The sequence below is a fragment of the Macrobrachium rosenbergii genome, chromosome 15 (genome assembly GCF_040412425.1).
Source record: "Macrobrachium rosenbergii isolate ZJJX-2024 chromosome 15, ASM4041242v1, whole genome shotgun sequence".
Classification (NCBI taxonomy): Eukaryota; Metazoa; Arthropoda; class Malacostraca; order Decapoda; family Palaemonidae; genus Macrobrachium; species Macrobrachium rosenbergii.
In genome coordinates, this window is record NC_089755.1 from 23,812,688 (window position 1) to 23,834,233 (window position 21,546).

The window sequence follows — 21,546 nt, forward strand, 5'->3', positions numbered from 1 at the left end:
ATATTTACCCTAGATTGGTAAATATATAGATCCATTTTTCTTTTCAGCGAGATTGCACAAATAGAGATGGATGCATTTTCACTGACATTTTGGTGAAGGTCGGCCTCATGATCGTTAACAAGCAACTAAATTTTGCGAGAGGTCCGGTTCGGATTCGGGTTCAGGGATTTTCCTGAAATCTTCAACACCACGGGGAGGAGAAACAACTTTTTGGTGACTGGATTGCCTATTCTTGGCGGGAGGTTTGTTTGCAGTCTCCAAACGCCTCTGGTTTTATTTGTTTTTCATTACGTATTCTTCTGTTCGCTCTCTTGTTGCGTGTCTCATGTGAAGAATCTCATTCAAGGATTTTTGCGCGGAATCTCAAAGGAACATTATTTTTATGAAATATTCTGAAATGCAGAAGATTCCATTTTGGAAACTTTGTTTCTGCATAGTATTACGTTGGCATCTCTGCGATAAGAATTCCTTTGAAACATTTCTTCTCTTATCAAACTTCAGTATAGAGTCAGTTAAGTTATTTCGAATTTTCAAAATATGGGATCGTGAGACGTGTTTTGTTAATGGAATTTACTTCGAGAATTTCTTGATAATTTTACTGTTGACGCAGTTTTCTTAACCGACAGATTTGTTTCCGAAACACAAGAAGAAACAAAAGTAACAGACAAATATGACAATACATCTGATTCGTCAATAACGAAATAGGATTGATAATCAAGCATCTCTTTCATATTCAAATTACTCGCCTCACTTAAGGCTAAAGGTTTTTTAAGAATAATTATTTTTGTGACGGATTGTCTCCTTGCAACCAGTTGTATAGCATTTACGCAAGGTTTCAGGTTGGCCGTGGAGCACTGGTTGTCCCGTAAACAGTAGCACGCACTGTTTTAATAAACCTCAGTGGAAGTCTGCTTTTGAAATTGAATTTTTTTATGTCTGGTTCGTGTCATGATTCTCATTTTTATTTGAACTTTAACCGTTAATTACTTCGACAAATTAGATAAGCGCCTGGTAAATTCTGAAATTCGGTTGAAGCATGATTAGGATTCAACGTTTCAAAAGCCCAGTAATGTCATGAACGCTGCGCTATTCAGTGCGTGCATAATTCACTAGTTTCTCCCAGACTCCTCCCTATTCTTGGTTCACTTAATACCTTTAATAAAAAACAAGCTAAAGGATGCTGCTGATCCTGGCAATTATCGCTCGATTGCAGTTACTACAACTGAGTCGAAGATACTTGAGTCTGTTCTTCTAGTAAGACTTCTCCCCTTTCTACACACTTCTGACAGCCAGTTCGGCTTTAAAGCAAACAACTCAATCGACACCTGCATCTACATCCTGGAAGAATTGCTGAACTGTTACCTATCATCAGCCTCTCCTGTTTTCCTATGTTTTGTAGATGTGAGAAAAGCATTTGACAGAGTAAACTAGCTGAAGCTCTTCCTGAAGCTGCACAAACGAGGCACACCTCAATATCTAATTGGCATTTTACGTTGTTGGTTCTCCATACAGCAATTCTGTGTCAAATGGGGTAACGTATTGTACACCTTCGGCTCCCTAACCAGGTTCCGGCAATGGGGACATTCTCTCTCCATACCTGTTTAACACGTACACAGATGCCCTGAATGTCAAACTGAACTCACTCCCAATCGGATGCACTATCAACGAAACAACAATTAACAACCTCCGTTACGCTGACGACATGGTTCTGATTTCCCCATCAGTGCAAGGTCTCCAGCGACTCATCGACACCTGCCGCCAATATGCAGAGGAATTTGATATATTATACAACGAAACCAAGGCCCAGTGTATGTCGCTGCTCCCGAGATCGCTTAAGCATATTGCAGAACCACAAATTTTCCTCGGAAATCATCGTCTGGAATTCGTGCATTAATTTCCGTATTTGGGCCACATTATCACGGACGACCTAAAAGATCCGGCAGACATTGAGCAGAGGCGTCGTAAACTATGTGCAACTGGCAACATGATTGCAAGGAGGCTTTCCTTCTGTCACCGAGAAACGAAACTGCTGCTCTTCCACTCGTACTGCTACAGTATATGTGGGTGTTCCCTTTAGACGAACTGTACCCGAGAGACCATGAGACGTATCACTGTTGTTCACAATGACATTCTGAGACCCCTCACAAACACTCCTCGCTATCACTCTACCACGCAGATGTCATAGAAAACCGCCTGGATAATTTAAAAATCATTGTTAGATGGACAATGTCCAGTCTGATCACCCGACTGAGAAACAGCAGCAGTTCGCTCATACAAAGCATCCTAAGTAGTGAGCCAAGAAGATCTAAATTGTGGGAAAGATAGGATAATGAGGCGTCTGTTCCTTAAATGACGTATTCTCTATTTTTGCAACTACGAAGCGTCATCTCCAGAATCTGTCATTATTATTATTATTATTATTATTATTATTATTATTATTATTATTATTATTATTATTATATTTCTACGTTACTTGTTATTATTGGTCTTTTCCTTTTGTATTATTACTTTGATTGATATCATAGAGTTTTGCTATCTTCAGTTTTCGTATTTAGCCTTCTGGACCTAACTTCTGTAACCTGGTCCCGAGCTGGAAATTAATCGTCTACGATCTGTATTTTTAATTGTTATCATTTTTTATATTTTTTTTACTATTCTCTATATAATTACTGCCAATTACCATTATTATGAATTCTATTTTTTCTACATCTATATACAGCAACTGTGTGGATACTGCCGATTATTATTTTTATATATATCATGTTATCTTATGTATCTAGATTGTGTGTATTGTATTTGTATATTCCATGTATATGGCCCTCAGCTGTAATAAAGGATATTATTATTATTATTATTATTATTATTATTATTATTATTATTATTATTATTATTATTATTTACATTTTATATAAGAATTTAAGTGCATATTATTATTATTATTATTATTATTATTATTATTATTATTATTATTTTATTATTATTATTATTTTATTATTATTATTATTATTATTATTATTATTATTATTATTATTATTATTATTATTATTATTATTATTATTGTATTACGAGCTTGATGGCACGCGCTACGCTGCGCAGGGCAGGAGGGTGGATGTGTTATGTCTCCCCTTCCCTCCCAATCCCCTACTTACCCCATCCCACCCCACCCCACCCGGGGCGGACAAACGTGTTTGCAGGAGGAGGGTGGATGTGGCATGTCTCCCCCCTACCCTCCCGCTCCCTTACCTACCCTGCCCAAACCCTGGGCTGACAAACAGGTTTGCAGGAGGAGGGTGGATGTGTTATGTCTCCCCTACCCTCCCGATTCCCTACCTACCCCGCCCCACCCGGGGCGGACAAACAAGATCCACTCGGATTTTATTATTATGATGATGATGATAATAATAATAATAATAATAATAATAATAATAATGATAATTTATTATTATTATTATTATTATTATTATTATTATTATTATTATTATTATTGTAGCAAGCAGAAAAATATTTTCACTGAACCTGGGTAGTTGTGAAGGTACTGTTGGTAAGATTCATAAAATGTTCTCTCTTATCTTTGTTATAGTTGTTATTGTTTGAAGTTAGTATAATATTCTAAAGTTAGAGTCTGTGATTACATATGTTTACTGGAATAGATCTCTCTCTCTCTCTCTCTCTCTCTCTCTCTCTCTCTCTCTCTCTCTCTCTCTCTCTCTCTCTCTCTCTCTTCAACGCACACATATGCACATACACATCCCACCCTGTTTTTGTAAACGGATCTTGTGCCAATAAACAGTATCAAGAACGGTTTGGAAAGGAAATAAATATAGATGTTGTTTTATTGCCATGAGTGCGATCAATTTTAAGAGTTAGAGGTTATAGTAAAATACGATCTCTTTATTAAAGAAAACCCATTAAACGACATTCAAGAATAAAACAATATTCAAGAATTAAAAATCTGTATTTGTTATATAAAATAAATAAGCAGATAAACATAGATACCCATTAATTTCAGCCTTTCTCCTGCAAACAGCAAGCATTGATAGACACCAGTACAAAGGTATTGGGTAGAGAAAGGAAATGAATAGCTGCTCTTAAGTAAATTACAGCCTATCTAAAGTACAATAGTGGCCCATACTGTGCGCGATGGGGTTTTCAAGTACTTGGGACGTTGCAGACGCTTTTGGAAAGTTCCATACATATTTGGATTCAGAGAGAGAGAGAGAGAGAGAGAGAGAGAGAGAGAGAGAGAGAGAGAGAGAGAGAGAGAGAGAGTTGCACATCTGTTACTGTGTTTTCTACGAGAGATTTAATTATCATTCTTGTTGATGCGTCAGAGTTTTCTGAGAGAGAGAGAGAGAGAGAGAGAGAGAGAGAGAGAGAGAGAGAGAGAGAGAGAGAAAGGGAAATACAATAACAGCATTTTCAGTGTTATTCAGTCATCTATGAGAGAGAGAGAGAGAGATAATTTTCAATTCACAGCTCGTTACAAACTAGCAAGGAGTAACATGATATTTTTGTCTTTGACTTTGAACAAGTCTACGGCTCAAACGAAGTCATTAAAAAGCCCATAAGAATTTGAAAAGGATTTGGGAATGTCAGGGAGGTTAGCTTTGGAAGCTTATAGAGCTTTACGTGTCTTAACGCGGAGGCGTAATTGAAATGCCAGGGAAGTAATCTTCCAGAGCATCACTTTTCCTAGAGTAGAGCCTCTAAACTCCAACCTTAGAGAAGTTAAGTTCCTGCGACCAGTAAAGGATATGACCCTCGACCGTGGCACAGTTAACCGAATTTAACAGGCAGAAGTTGGTCCACTGATTGGCAGGTTTCTATTCCCAACCAGGCCACCATCCTTGAGGGGAGCTTGGATAAAGATTGGTAACATGCCCAGACTAGAGTAAACTCACGCAATTTATACCAGTCTGAAAGAAGGTGGTTCGTTGTTCTCTCTCTCTCTCTCTCTCTCTCTCTCTCTCTCTCTCTCTCTCTCTCTCTCTCTCTCTCGCTAAGAATTTAATAGACAGAAACAAATTCGCCTTCGAAGAATCCAATAAAAGGCTGAACCCGACTGGCAGTGCGAAAATCAATAAACTAGGTTTATTATTCACTGGTGATAGAAATTTTTGGAATCTTGTAAATGTAGGAGGAAAGATATAGAACTATATTTGTGAAATTCTCCGTCCCTCTGGCTCTCGCCTTCTTCCCATAAAGTACCCAGTACTTTCTTTTTATCAGCTATTGCTTATAGGCAAACGTTTTGCTAGCTATAGGTCATTGCTTCACTGCCAGTTTTTACTTGTAATTTCAAGACAATAAAAGTGTCAGGTTATAATTAACTTTAGGTAATTACATGGATCCGTGACCGCCTGTCACAAGGAAGTTTGTGTAACGTTCGTTTTAAGTGACATGGGAAGCCAGTAATTAAAGCTTATTATCATAGTCTTTGATTAATGTCATGATTTTAATCTGGCTCTTTGAAAAGTTTAGAACTGGAGCAAACTGAGCTCTCAGTTTTGTTAATCTTCCTTAACTGTCTTTCTCAGTATTATGCTATTTAAATATAGAGTATGCATGGTCATGGGTGTGCCCCTTTACGTAAAAGGTACTTGAAAATTATTAAGGTATTTTTGAAAATTAGTCCTAATTTATATGAGAATAGTGTGATAAAAAGTAATATTCTGAAATCTTCTCTTAACGTAGTCATGTTTCTAGCATCCTCAAGATGGTCCCGCATTGGCACGTATTTCGCCATATTTTGGCATCTTGATCCAGACTTTGGACAGGGTAATTATTATTATTTTTTTTTTTTTTGCAAAATCAAATTAGGATAATTTATTGTATTTGTGAAACCACTTCAAGTATCCTGTTCAACTGCGGTTTTGCAACAACAGCGACGTTTATGTTTTGATGCTCGTGTGACTTTTTTTTTTTTTTTTAATAATACCGACGTTGCATAAATATAACACACCCTTGACTCAGACCCAAACAAGTCACTCCTGACTGCATATTTTAACATAAGTTTTGCTGATAGCATGAACCCTTTTATTCTCTCAACAATGTACATTCTGTTGAGGGTGTACGAGATACCCTCAGCAACCTTGACATTGCATGCATGTCAAGTCTTGCCCAAGTTTTTCTAGGACCACGTGTGCCACAAGCAGCTGTTTCCTTTGTTGTAAACTTATCATATAACGGTATCTAAACAAACAATCTATCCACGCACACTCTCTTGACAAAACCCCATTTGTCCTATTCTGCCCTTCAATTATCCATCTTAATTTCTAAATAAAAATACCACCATACTCATTCAATGGTATATTAAGCAACACTCTGCTGCTATAGTTATTTTAGTCTACTCCATCATCTCTACGTTTATACAAAAGTACAAATATTCATGTCACCCATTACTCCAGAATCTCTCCCTCGGTAGTGCATACCATATAAACCCTGATCGGCCTCTTAATGCACTTGTAATTCCACCAACTCCTGGCGTCTTTCAGTTAACATTCTTCAACTCCTTAATTTCTCTCACAGCTTCTCAATAGCTACTCCCACAAGCATTCTCTGACTTACAGTAGCCCCTTCCTCTCGGGTGCCTTTCAGATCTACCGCTCTTCTATCTTCCACAAATAGCAAATCTTCAAAATGCTCACTCCATTGAAAAATGACTCAGTTCAGATAACTCTCAGGCCCATCCAGACATAGGTTCAGGTTCTCCCCCTGAAAAAAAAAAAAATTCACTGGGATTCGTTTCCATTCCTAGACCATACATTTAAGATTACACTTTTTCCCGTCTATCACACTCAGTTTTCCTCAACAGTCCTAGAAGAAAGTCATTGTACTCTTTCCCTTGTCTCCAGAGTCTTGCTGACATTAAAGATGTTGCTCATTTTTAGCTTTAGACCTTTTAACTACCGGAGGCACAATCACTTGCCCTCTCCATTCCTAAACACAGTGGCTTATCACCTCTGTTTAACCAAGTGCCAGCACATTCAGCTTTATTGCCTTGAGCAATGATGTCATACTTTTCTTTTCTGTTGCACGAAATCCACGCATTTTCAAAACCTTCAAGTGTAGTAGTTTTTTTTTTATTTAGTGCGTGTTGCAGTTTCATAGCATACAGTAGTAAAGGGCTGCAAATCCCACGTATCTTGTATTTGGCGACTTACCACATGGAAAATGTGAATGCCATTTTTTACTTTCTGGTATCCCACAGAAGTGAAATTATGGCCGCTGTCAAACATCAGGTGGAATTTACTCCCACCAAGGAGTCCACAACCCTTTTTACCACCACATCAACTGTCCTCGGTAAATATACTGACCTTTCTTTTGCTCTTGGCCTCGGGGAGAGAGAGAGAGAGAGAGAGAGAGAGAGAGAGAGAGAGAGAGAGAGAGAGAGAGAGAGAGGTTTATTCACCAAACAGGAGCCATTTCCTCTTCCAAAGGGTTCACAACTCCATAATAGGCTCTCCGCTGTATTAGAATATTTCAGAATCTAGAGGCATTGACACTTCATAAGGCAGCAGTGTCCAGACCGCAGTTGGTAATGTATACTATCATCACCACTATAGCAGTAAATATTCTGACCTGCTTTGTTCACGGTACTTTAGAAACCCAAACTTAAATAATGCAATTTCCGTTTTGGGGAATGAGGTAAAATAGAATAAAGTGACATTGTCCAAATATTATTGGATTTACATGTTCCGTACTCTGATGACAAAAAAGAAGAGTAATGGTACCTGAAAAGGAAGTAGACGATCTTAATATAAAAACCCATAATACTTTTTAATTTTTAAGATATATAGTTTACCTATTATCAGGTTTATTAATAAATTGAGTAAAACATGTCTGAGAGAATCTTCCTAAACTCAAATAAAAAGAAGCCAGAGTATGAATGTCAAGTAGGAAGGGAAATTCCATTACCTGACCTCAGTTTGGACATTACGTGAGGCGACCTAAGTTCAGGAAAAGTAGAGGATTTCACTCACAGTTATTGACGTACGCATTAATGATCATTACGAAATTACAGGTGACCGGTTGGGGATTCGGAAATTGAACATGACCATGTACCAGTGGTAAAATATCTTTTATCTCGGTTTACGACTTTCTATCCTAGATTGACTTTGAAAAGGGAACGGAAATAAATTACTTTTATGGATTCTTTTATGGGTTGCAGTGAGGGTCACAGAAGCGAGTGCGTGAATCATTCAAGTATTTTCCATCCATTTACCCGTTTAGTTTCATTTGGTTATCAATTTTGTGTTTTTGTCGAATCATTCTTCTTACACTTTTCAGCGGTTTGTAGTTAACAGTATTTTTTCGGTAAGCTTGACTTTTTTGTGATTGGTCTCGTTGATAATGCTCCCAAACCCTGTTACCTGGTCTCATATCCACCGTTCCGTGATATTTTCAAAGAAAAATAAAAAAGATGTCTGCTTGCATCAAGAGAGAGAGAGAGAGAGAGAGAGAGAGAGAGAGAGAGAGAGAGAGAGAGAGAGAGAGAGAGGTGAGCGTTTGTTTTGGGTAACTGTCGCCCCAGCAGAATCAAGATGAAGTTTGCTTATTTTCTAAAGTCAGCCAGCAGAAGGATTGAGTTTGTGCTTGCTGTGAGGTCATTAGGGGTCATGATATCAATAGAAGAAAGGTTCTGACGAAAGTGTCATCATTCTCATTTCTTTTCTCGTTTTCCTTTTTAATGCATTTTTGGCAAGAACATACAACATCCCATCTTCCCATGGTCATGTAGATACCGGAATTTCATAACCAACGACAGTTCCTAGCCTCCACCATGACGACTGAACACGTTACCTGACAAATATGATGTGTGTTGACATAAGCATTGAACTATTTACTTGGTGGCTGTTCGATTGTGGTGGGTTGTAACTAGGATAGGCAAGGGAACGAGGCTCTTAGCCTCATCCCAAAAGTCTGCCTGGGAGCCGAAAGTTTAGCGCCTTCTGGAGCTAACCATCTAGCTCTAAAGGAAAAGGCGTTTCAATTTATATTGCTTATAATTCTTTATATTTTGTTAGTGCCAAGACTTCTCTTACTTTTATATCTTTTTTTGGTGATAATTCTCGTTTTTCTCATTTCATGAGATATTAGGTAATTTAGATTTTGATAAATTAGAGCCAACATTCAGGTGACCTAATGACATTTTCATTATTTTGTTTCAGCAGTTGTCAGTTTCTAATGTCATTGTGGTGTAGCTGGATTTGGGTTTTTTTTCCTCTTAGTTCATCCAGCAGGTAAAAAAGAAAAAACTCCAGTACCAAGTACAACGATGTAATGTGAAAGTAAGCAAAAAAGGCAGGAGTTCGCTCAAGGCCTTCTGTGCCTTGTAGGAGTCCCTTCAGGGACGAACCAAGAAAATATTTAACCGGATATATGCTGCAACCAGCTGGTCTTTTTCATGTATACGTGGCAGTTTTACTTTTGTTCTTTTGTTCTGAAAAAACGCCTCCTTCCTATTGGACACAAGATTTGATTTTTACGTTGTCCTTCTTGTTTTTTTTGTTGCTGTATTGTTGCATATAAAGCAGGGAGGCGACTGTGTTAATTTTATTTTTGTGCTGATTATTTATTCCTGAACATTTACATCCCTCCATCGATCCTTGTATATGTAATCATTATTAACACACACACACACACACTCATACACACACATACACACACAGATATATATATATATATATATATATATATATATATATATATATATATATATATATATATATATATATATATATATATATATATATATATATGTATTATATATATAGATATAATATATATATTCATATTATTATTCAGAAATGAACCCTATTCATATGAAACTAACCCACAGGGGCCATTGACGTGAAATTCAAACTTCCAAAGAATATGGTGTTCATTAGAAAGAAGTAAGAGGAGGTAAAGGGAAATACAGAAAAATGAGATCTCTCTTATTAAAAAAGAAAAAATAACTCATTAATAAGCAAGATAGAAATATAAGTATATTATTAAAATATGTATGGAAAATTGTATTAGGGTAGTAATGCATTACATTTTTGCTTGAACTTTTGAAGTTCCTGTTGCACGACGTCCTCAGGGAGACTGTTCCAAGATCCAACAGTTTGAAGAATAAAGGACCTCTGGAACTGAGAAGTTCGATAGCAAGGTATATTTACTGCATATTGGTGCTGCTGTTCAGCAAATCTGGTTGCTCTTGGCAGGAAAAGGGGATCAGGGATCAATTGTGAATGTGAAAATACAGCTAATGAAAATTTGGGAAACAAAAAAGAGTATCCGTCGATGGTCCAAGTCATAACTGCTAATATTAGGAAACAGAAACCTACCACCACGAACCACTCTAAAAGAGATAAATCTCTGGCGAAAGCATACATCCATACTGGAGAACAGTATTCTAATAAAGAAAGGACAAATCACCTAAAACAGGCTGTATTGGTTTTATCATTGTTACAAAATATGTGAGGACTTACGTACAATATCTAACTTTCTTGCGGCATTTGCTGACACTTTCATTAGGTGTTTCTGAAAAGTAAGATTTGAGTAAAAAGTTACACTTAGAATATTTAAAGCTTCAGACTCATTCAGCAGAGTCCCATCCACCTGGACGGGGCGGGGGAGAGGTGAATGGGGTGGAAAGCCTGTACAAGATCTGCTAATCACCAGTGTTTTCGTTTCACTAGAGTTCAGCCTCATACCCCGCCGTCTACACCATTCACTAATCCGGTCTGTGTCACGATTGAGTCTAAGGGCAGCTTCATTTCTCACAAATGTAGGCTTTACTACACCACAAGTGTTGCATCATCGGCATACTGAGCAGTCTTGTTTTCCAGGCCAACAACCATATTACTTGTGTATGCTAAAAGTAACAGTGGTCTAAGGACACTACCCTGTTGAACTCATCAACAGCAACTCGTTTCTGCCTACCTGTAAGAAAACCTTGAAGTAAACCTAAAAACATATCCACCAACTCCAAGATTCTGAAGTTTATAAATAAGTGCCTTATGATATACTAAATTGAAAACAGCACTAAAATCTACTTGAATTACTCTACACTCAAAACCTTTATCAAGGTTCTTTTGCAAATGGCATGTCAACTCTAAAAGAGCATTGCAGGTACCTAAGTGCTTCCTATATGCATATTGACTTTTAGCAAACAGCACTTTAGATTCCACCTACTTGTATAGTGGCGTAAAAATAAGTTTTTCTACAACTTTCGAGAGCACAGGGAAAATAGAAACTGACCTGTAGTTACTGCAGTCTGCAGATATGCCATTCTTTGGAACAGGCACTGTATTGCTAAGCTTGCTCTTATATGCATAGATACTATGTGGACCTAAAGTCTATAGAATCTATTAATCTGTGGAGACAACACTAGAAACCTTTTTTTTTAAAGACACAGGGAAATAACCATTGGGATCTTCTCCACCCCAGCTATCAAGATTATCAAGAATTTTCTTAACATCCCTAAAGTGAAATGGAAATTTTGAAAGAATAGGTTCAGGATGACAAGTATTAGGGAGAGGGATATTCTCAGCTGATTGCTTAGCTTCAAAAGCCTTTTTCTTATGGCCAGTAACCAACTTACCATCATCTGTTAGTGGTGGAAGATGAACCTGACCCAAATATAGATAATGCCAATTTGGTCCACCACATATGATGCCAAGTAATTCCTTCAAGTTTCCTCATTAAGGAATTATTGTAATTCCTCTCAGCTGTATTATAAATTCTATTTGCAGCACGGTGAGGCTCAACAAAAATTTTGTAGTTTTCATGTGAACGATATTGTCCCCATGTGTTGAATTTGGTCTGTTTGCCATGGTAAAGCTCATCTACATGTATCGTCAAACTGTGTCTGGTCGTTTGTCCTGAATTTGATGACCTTTCTAAGGACATATCTTACTAAAATAGCCATCAGAATTCCATTTAACTTTTTCTTGGGATCAGGATCTGATAGAGCATCTGAAATATGAAGTGCCTGGCATGCTTCAATAATACCTTCCCAGTTGGCCCTAGATTGCAGCCAGATAGTTTTCCCAGTGGTGGAATTATGAATATACTGATTGACAGATAGTCTATCTCAGTGGCGCAGTGATCAGAAGTACCTAGATACTCGCAAACCTTGGACTTTAAACTAGCTGGAACATCTGTGAATATGAGGTATAATCTATCACCAGAAATACATGTGGGTTCCTCAGTTAGCTGGACAAAATCAGAGGATACACAGAACTCAAGAGAAGACTGGTTGATGTTGATCTGTGGAATTTGAATTAAGCCACTCGCTGTGCTTTGTATTGCAGTCTCCACAAATAACGAATGAAGTTTTTGAATCGTGTGACTGAGCCATACTAATCATCTCCAAGAGACAGTCATATATATAGAATCATCGATATTTGGCTAGTTATAAACAGAAAATATGGTTATATTACTGAAAATCTTAAAACAAAGAACTTCATGGCAGCTACACTAAGTTTTTCTGATGATAAATAGGTTGTCCGGACTTATGGTACACAGCCATACCTTTCACATGTGGGATGTTACAATGATAAAGTCAGGGCCATCAAACCCTGGGATTAAAAACTCGACCTTAAACTTGTTACTGCCTAAGTGTCTTAGATAAGAATATCAGATCGTAGTTACGGGCACAACTCTTGACAGATCAAGATAATTTGGAGATCAAGAAAATTTAACCTTAAGCCACGAACATATGTGTAAAGTACTCGGCAGTTTTTCTTACAGTAAAGAGCAGCAGGCCCAGGGTTCAGCTCTATATCTCCCAAAAAGAATTAAAATTAACAACATAAAATTAGTAACAAAACTAATAAATAGACTCATAACAACAACAACAACATAATAAATCCACAGAACAATAAGCAATAATAATAAAATCAACAAAAATAGTGTTTACATTGTTTACAAAAAATTTCATAAAAAGTATAAATAAACCTGACCACATGTCATTGAAAAAAGTGCCAGAAGCAGCTGGTTGACAAACTGGAGCCTTGTAAGGCATGTAAGAACCCCTCCAGGTTTACCACAACAACTTGGGGAGGACAGTCAGGATGGATTTAGAAACTATGAAAATCCTAGAAGGAAAAGATTAGGTAAGGAGAAGGTGCTTTTCTGATAATCCAAAAAGCAACTTTTGCTTTTTCATCGGCCTTTCCTACACACTGCTTGAAAAAAGGAAAGTTAACCAAAAAGAGGAAAGAGGCCAGATTGTACCCTCAAGCAAGGGAACTCAACCCAAGACCATGGAAGGCCACGGTGCAATGGCTATATCACAGTCCAAGGTTGGCGAACAGGATATGTATTCAGAGTATCTTTCTCTTAGAAGGGTTGCCTACCAAGGCTAAAGAGTCTCTTCTACCCTGGTTTGATTTCAGTGTCCTTCTCCCAGAAGGCTAAAGAGTCTCTTCTACCAGGTCCTAAGTTGAAACTAAAGTACTTCTGTATTTGAGGTTTTCATAGGCAGGCTACCACCTAACATACCAGAGAGTTTTTCTCAACCTCTTGACTAACCAGTGACCCAGTTGGTAGCAATTCATTTGAATTATCCCTTCAGTGTGATTGTAATGGAACTAGTGAACACGTGAGAACACATTTCACAGAAATAAATCCCAGGTACAGAATTAATTAGATTCCAACTTCTTTTATGATTTGTGTAGTTCACTTGGTAGCACTCATGCCTTTCATTTGAAAGACCTTGGTTCGATCCTGATGTGAGTTAGAAATTTATTTCTGTGAAACACATGCTCATGTGTTGATTAGTTCCATCATATTCACGCAAAAGGGATAATTCAAATGAAATGCTATTAGTTGGGTCACAGGTGGGTCAGGAAGTTGGGTGAAACTCAGTGGTATGTTAGCTGGCAGCCTGTCCAGGAAAACCTCAGGTACTGCAGTACTTAGGTTCCAGAAAGGAAGTGATTCGAAATTAGAGGAAGCAACAAAGGTAGCAGGATGTGAGAATAAGATTGGCAGGAAGTTGGAATGTCAATGCAAGCTAAGATAAGGATGTATGAAGGGTTTGTTGACTCTGTAAGTGGGTAGTATCTTCGGTACACTTCACGTGGTGCACTGTAGGGATTACTAAAGGTTGTTTGCAGCTTCCCTTCATGGTTGCGCCCACATTCTAGCCTTTTACTAAACATCCATTCCGCTTTCTTTCCTCCATCTTTCTGTCCAACCACTCCAACTATCCCCTTTCAATGTCTTAAGCAGTGAATGGCTGAAAGTGCCCCAGTGGTTGGGTTGGCTTTGTAGCCGAATTTTCATAAATCGTGAAATCTATGGAAGTGAATGTTGAGCTGAACTTGAATGAAAGGAAGAAAATAGAGGTTGTGGAGGCGAATTGTTTATGTAGTTTGTGTGGCCTAAGAAGAACTGAAATGGGGAGGAGTTTTGATATATGTAGGTGAAATAATAGATCAAATGTTATAAGATGGTTGGGTCACGTGGTAGGAAAGGCTGTTCATAAGTTGGTGAAAAGATGATACAATTCACGAGTTTTGGGAGGAAGGAGAGGGAGAGTAATACCTAGCAAGTGTTAGATAGTTGGAGTGACAAGAACTCAAGGAAGAGAGTGATAGCGCACAAAATGGAGGTGAATGGTAGTGCATGTGTGATTAAGGGCACTGCTGGGGAGTCCTTTGTGCATGAGTACGAAGCAGCGATTGTTCTGGGAGTTTCTACGCGCGGGAATCGCCGAGGATTCAGCAGATTTATGTTTAAATGTGGCAGTGAATATTGTCCTTTATATGTTTGGGAGCCACCCCGGATAGGGCAGACAGCTTTAATGTAGATATATATATATATATATATATATATATATATATATATATATATATATATATATATATATATATATATATATTATGTGTGTGTGTGTGTGTACATTTATATACGTGTATGTCCACTACATAGGCCCTGAGGAAATAGAACGATGTAGTTTGTTTAGGAGCAATTTCATTGTAAAGAGAAAGTGTCATATTGTTCCACCATGAATTGAAAGGGAGAAAGATAGAAAGATTGAACTGTCATTAAAAGCCACATCAGAGAGAAGAATCCTTAGGAGGAAATTGAGTTTTAACGTTAAAAAAAAGGAAAGAAAAGAACCTGAACGTAGTTATGAATCTCTCGGGCGGTGGCACCAGCTGGGGACTTCCCTTTTGCCTCTCACTCATGGCAGGATGTTCCTCTTTGATATCGTTAGTGAGTTCTCACAGTCTGGGAAGGCCCACACAATCCATTCTGATCACTGGCCGTCATTTTCCTTTTATATATAATATATATATATATATATATATATATATATATATATATATATATATATATATATATATATATATATATATATATATATATATATATATATATATATATATATATATATATATATATACATATATATATATATATATATATATATATATGACAGTATATATAAAGGAAAATGACTGGCAGCTGATCAGAAATATATATATATATATATATATATATATATATATATATATATATATATATATATATGTATATATATATAAAAGGAAAATGATGCATACTGATCAGAAATACACATATATATATATATATATATATATATATATATATATATATATATATATATGTGTGTGTGTGTGTGTGTGTGTGTGTGTGTATATATTCATTCTTTATTTCTCTCATACTGTATCTCTCTGAGGTTATCTAGGAAATATGTCGTGCTTGATCTCTCTCTCTCTCTCTCTCTCTCTCTCTCTCTCTCTCTCTCTCTCTCTCTCTCTCTCTCTCATATTTATTCCTGTGTTATTGGCGAGGTGCGGATTTTTTATACTCTATTCATGAGCAATTATTTTCTTTTGTGATACAGATTTTTACATTTCCCTCTCTCACGTTCTCTCTCTTTCTATCTCTATTACACACACACGCGCACACACACACACACACACACACACAGCTCACGTTGGAAAAGGCTCGCGAGCCCCTTTTGTGGAGCGTCAGGCATTGTCCACATTAAAATGTGTGCAATTCACGTATTCTCACTTCGTTATTGTCGCGGTGTCCACTGCTGCCGTCCTGTGAACAATGGAGGGTGCGTGCGAAAATCGCTGCGAAATATCACGCTTAGGTATATCATAATTAACAGCAAAGCTGTTTATACGTTATGTCCGGAGATTAATGTAGGTTTTGGTGATGTATTTTCGTCCGGTGCTGACTTTATTTAATTAATGAACTAATAATTCCTTGTGGTGCTGACTTTATTTGTTCAAAATGATAGACTGGTACGATGCTGCCTATGCTCATTATTTATTTATTTGTTTATTTATTTTTTTTGTGATTCAACTTAGTATTTTGATGGGGTGATTTCTTTATTCAATGCGTTCATTAGAGTTAATTTTGTTAATTCATTCATTTAATGAATTTATGAATTGAACTCTTTTTTATATATGTGTGGTTAACAATTTTGGTAATCGTTGTGTTATCTTCTACAAAACAAGATGCGACCCTCTTAATGAATTTTCTTCTTGGAGTCTCGTTTTGTTTCAAGCAGAAATAACTGACTTATAATAAATCTAGTGCTTGGTTTCATAAGGATGATAATACAAGAATATTCTTTACTTCTAATTTCGACGTAGTAAAATAATCTTGTCAATAGTTTAGTTTAGTCTAGAGTGCTGTCATTTATAATGATGATAATCCTAGGTTTCATTACTTGGTTTACAAACGTTAAGTGGTGTCCTGTAGGGCTGTTCCGGTGCATTTAGGGGATTCTTGGTCGGACCCGTCCTCTCCTGGAAATCCCCGGTCGTGGGCAGCGTCGTTTGCTAGCTTTGCTCCTCTCCTGGCGTGGGAGGACAGAGGTAGCGTGTGTGCCCAAACTCTGCAGTCGCTACGCCAAGCACAGACTCTCTCTCTCTCTCTCTCTCTCTCTCTCTGTCTGATAGAAACCTCTTGGCAAATGTAACAGAATGTTAGCTGTACCTCCGGTCAGCGATTTAAGCCACTTTAGGGCAGGTCAGTGCTTGGCTGGGTGACCACCAAGTAATGTGAAGACACCTTCGGACGAAACATAGGCCCATTGAATATTGATATTTTCTTTAGGGAGGCAAAGGAAATGTCGTATATATATATATATATATATATATATATATATATATATATATATATATATATATATATATATATATATATATATAGTTATTTATTTGTAATTATGTGCAAGTGTAATATCATGATATGAAAAATTATAAGGGGGCATTTGTTTTTTAATAAAAGCCTGTGTTCAATGCGAAAGAAAGGTGTTTATTGCAGGTGAAATACATTAAATTTTTAAGCATTAGTATGTATACTGCATATAATTATGAATATATATATTTGTATGTATATATATATATATATATATATATATATATATATATATATATATATATATATATATATATATATATATTAAGGATGAGTTTTGATATTTTCATGTTCAGCGATATTTAGCCAAAAATACAAGAACTTTTACGTTTATGGACACATCTTAGCACAAAATATACAAATGTAAACACACACACACACACACACACACATCAAAACTCATCTTTAATGGATGTGGGCCTCTACGGTCCTTCAGGACAAAACACGGGGAAAAACTCGGTTGGTAATGGAACTGGGGGAAAAAAGTTTCATGGAAATTCCCTAAATTTCTGTTTTCCCCCAACCGCAGCATAGATGAACCAGTATGAAGGACAGTTTCTTCATTCAGCAGCCAGCAGTGTTAAGATGAACCTTCTAGGCTCTCTCTCTCTCTCTCTCTCTCTCTCTCTCTCTCTCTCTCTCTCTCTCTCTCTCTCTCTCTCTCTTCGTTGTTAGTTCCGTGTCTCACAGCAGAAAGGACTGATCCATAGTCATTTTCTCGTCACCTTCCGAGAGAAAAGTTGTGGCTGTTTGAAAACTGTGAGATGCTGTGATGAGTCTGTATCCGGCTTTGAGTTTTTCTCAGAACGTTACTCTACTTCCGAGTGGGATTCCTTTCCTTGTCTCGTTTCGCGCTCATCACGAAACTTGAGTCTGTGAAAGTACATGGTCAGGATTGTTACTGTTAGTATTATATGCAGCATGTAAAAAACACACACATATATTATATATATATATATATATATGTATATACATATATATATATATATATATATATATATATATATATATATATATATATATGTGTATGTGTATATATGTATATGTGTGTCTGTATATATATATTATTATTATTCACAAAATTAACAATATTTATATGGAACAAGCCCACCAGAGCTATTGACTCTAAGTTCAAGCTTCCTAAGAATATGGTGTTCATTAGAAAGAACTAACGGAAGGTATTTATTAAAAAAATAAATTAACAAATTAATAAATACATAGATCAAATATAAGTACATTATTAACATGCAAGGAGAAGTTGATTAGGGTGGCAATGCATTGCATCTTCGCTTAGACTTCAGGAGTTCCAGTTCGACAGCGAGTCATATATATATATATATATATATATATATATATATATATATATATATATATATATATATATAATAATATATACATACGTATACATATACATATATATATATATATATATATATATATATATATATATATATATATATATATATATATATACACACACACACACACACACACATATATATATATATATATATATATATATATATATATATATATATATATATATATATATATATATATATATATATACAAATATCGCTTAATATCCAGTTCACTACGCCATAGGAACAACATGCACTCAAGGGGAATTGTAATTGATAAGTGCTTCGTCCCCTCCAGGATTCGAACCGTTGTCTGATTAAAAACCACGACAGACCGTGACTTTGACCATGCACTTACCAATTATAATTACCCTTGGCTGTAAGCTATTCCGTAGGTTTTGTGAATTGGATATTAAACGATATGTGTGGCTTAATATTTGTGAATATAAAAAGAGCAAGACTAGGGTCTATATTAATAGGGGAGATGAACCAAAAGTATCGAAATATACAGTAAGTATTTTAGTAAATATAAAATCCAGTCAGTACATTTAGATTATTATAAGGAAGTTACAGATTTCATATATATATATATATATATATATATATATATATATATATATATATATATATATATATATATATATATATATATATATATATATATATATATATATATATATATATATATATATATAATTCTGTGTCAAAATTATGGGCGCTGAGGAAGCATGTTTTTGCATGTGCATGCGAACATTGTACAAAAAATCTCAGATAACTTTCTTTTCCAGGTACTTGTCCAAGGAGAAATATTTGATGGAGGTTGCAGATTAAGGTATTTACTGTTAACATTAGTTACTCTATATGTAGAACTTTTCAACTCCTTAGGTTTACGTTAGATAAATTTCAGAACGAGCTTGAAGTTTAAAAATAGCAATAAAGAGATTTAGTTGGATATGAAAAAAGTATAATTTTAAATATAAAAAATTAATGTACGTAGGTAAAATGACTTTTTTTTATGAGAAATTGAACTTCGAATGAGTATCTTTATAAATTCACTTTGTACTCAAGTCTACTTATTATTTGAGAATTGGGAGATCCTTTATAAACATTAGAAACCGACCGTTCATTAGTGTATACAATTCATCATTTTTGCTGCAGTTGCAAGCATAAAAATGTGAAAAATATGATTGATCTTTATTGTGAGACAGAGATGTTGATAAAATACGGTCAGCCATGCAGAGGTTTAGAGATATTGCTGGAAAATTTGCCTTTGCGAAGGCCAGTGAATTACACCCTGAAGTCAGCTAATCAATTACAATGGTATACGAATTAGATATTAAGGTCAACGCATTACACGCGAAGGTCAGTGAACTATAAACAAAGGCCAAGTATTTTATGAAAAAAGGTCGGTGAATTAGAGGCGAAGGTCAGTTAATTGTACTAGAAGGTTGGTCAGTTTTATATTAAGGACAAATAGTTAGACACGAACATCAACAATGTGACGCAAATATCAGTGAATCTTACACGAAGGTCGAATGATTAGAAATGGAGATCAATTTGTTGTACACAAAGCAAATTGTACTGAGAGGCTAATTAGTAAGAAACGAAGGTCTTCGAATGAGAAACGAGTATCAGTGAGTATACACAAAGGCCGTATATTTAGTCATGAATTTGTGAATTGTGCGCCAAGGTCGAATGATTATACACAAAGTTCAGTTAATTATGCAAGAAGGGCAGTGAATTTTACACAGGGATCAAATAGTTGAACGTGAATGTTAGCGGACTATCCACAAAAGTAATTTTCTTCTTGGGTTTTTGAATGGTGAATTCCTTATGTCATTATGGAATTTTGTACATGGGAGGATGAAATCCCAATTTTATTTACGGGATATGCACTTTGGTGTATGGTTTCATATTCATATGTAATTTCTACTCTACTTTGAATGATAAATTCTTAATTTTATTTGTCTGATTTTGTAAATTTTTCATTCAAATAGCACATACTATCTTTCGGAAATTAGCTGTACTGACCGAATTGCTTTTAACCAAAAGTCATCCGAAAAAGTGTGATCCGGAAAAGTGTGACATTTATAGCGTAGGGGGTTACGTGCAGCCAGTTAAGCTGAGTGGCAGCTTTACCTAATGCGGTGTTTATAGTTAGTGGACACTCATAGAATATATTTTTATCAGTATGTATAACATGATTTTTGCAACATTAGATATATTTTTATCAGTATGTATAACATGATTTTTGCAACATTAGATATGTTTTTATCATTATGTATAACATGATTTTTGCAATACTGAGCGTTTCCCTTGTAAAGGTGGCTCCAGGGGAAAAAACAAGACAGTGGTCACTGCCACATTCTTCCATATAACTGCTGGATCATGGATGAACTCCGTGTAGAAAAATATGCAGAGAGTTCATCAACAGCGTGTCGAACCTTTTAACACACTGGGCCACTTATCTTGCTCGTATTTTTGCATATCCTGCATTCTAAAACCTTCCCCATGAATGCCTTCCACCCAGCTTATTTCATACAATCTTTTAACAGCCAATCATCATCCATTCTTTTAACATATCTAAGCCATCTCAAAATAGTGTGATCCACCCTTTGACCTGCTCTAATCTTTTTACCACTTCCTCATGTGTCTACATTTCTTACACTTTCAGTTTTCTTCAGCCACATGTCCTATGTAAACAGTTCATCTCTCGAGTTTAAACATTTTTTCTTTATTCACATTCACAGTTGTTCCTCTGCTTCATTATTTGCATTTATTTTGTCTCCTACGCTCTTGTTGACTACCGTGTTCATCCTCCTGTATACTTGTACATGATCTCCTTTGTCATGCAGTTGCACCTCATATCATTTCCACTTTCACTAACTCTCCCATTGCTTAGCCGCCTCTTACTTTTTTTATTTTTATTCCATGGTCTTGCCGTCCTGTACACAATGGCACGCCGTGCAGGAAATTATACTTATATGCTCGTTTGAAC

General features: G+C 36.1%; 1 long non-coding RNA gene across 1 annotated transcript in view; it reads left to right on the forward strand.

Moving 5' to 3' along the window:
- LOC136846464 (uncharacterized) overlaps window positions 1–21,546 on the forward strand; it is a 117,894-nt gene that overhangs the window by 29,832 nt on the left and 66,516 nt on the right. The window contains exon 2 of the long non-coding RNA XR_010855407.1: window positions 19,337–19,380. This is a non-coding gene — a long non-coding RNA (uncharacterized lncRNA). The remainder of the gene's footprint in view (window positions 1–19,336; window positions 19,381–21,546) is intronic.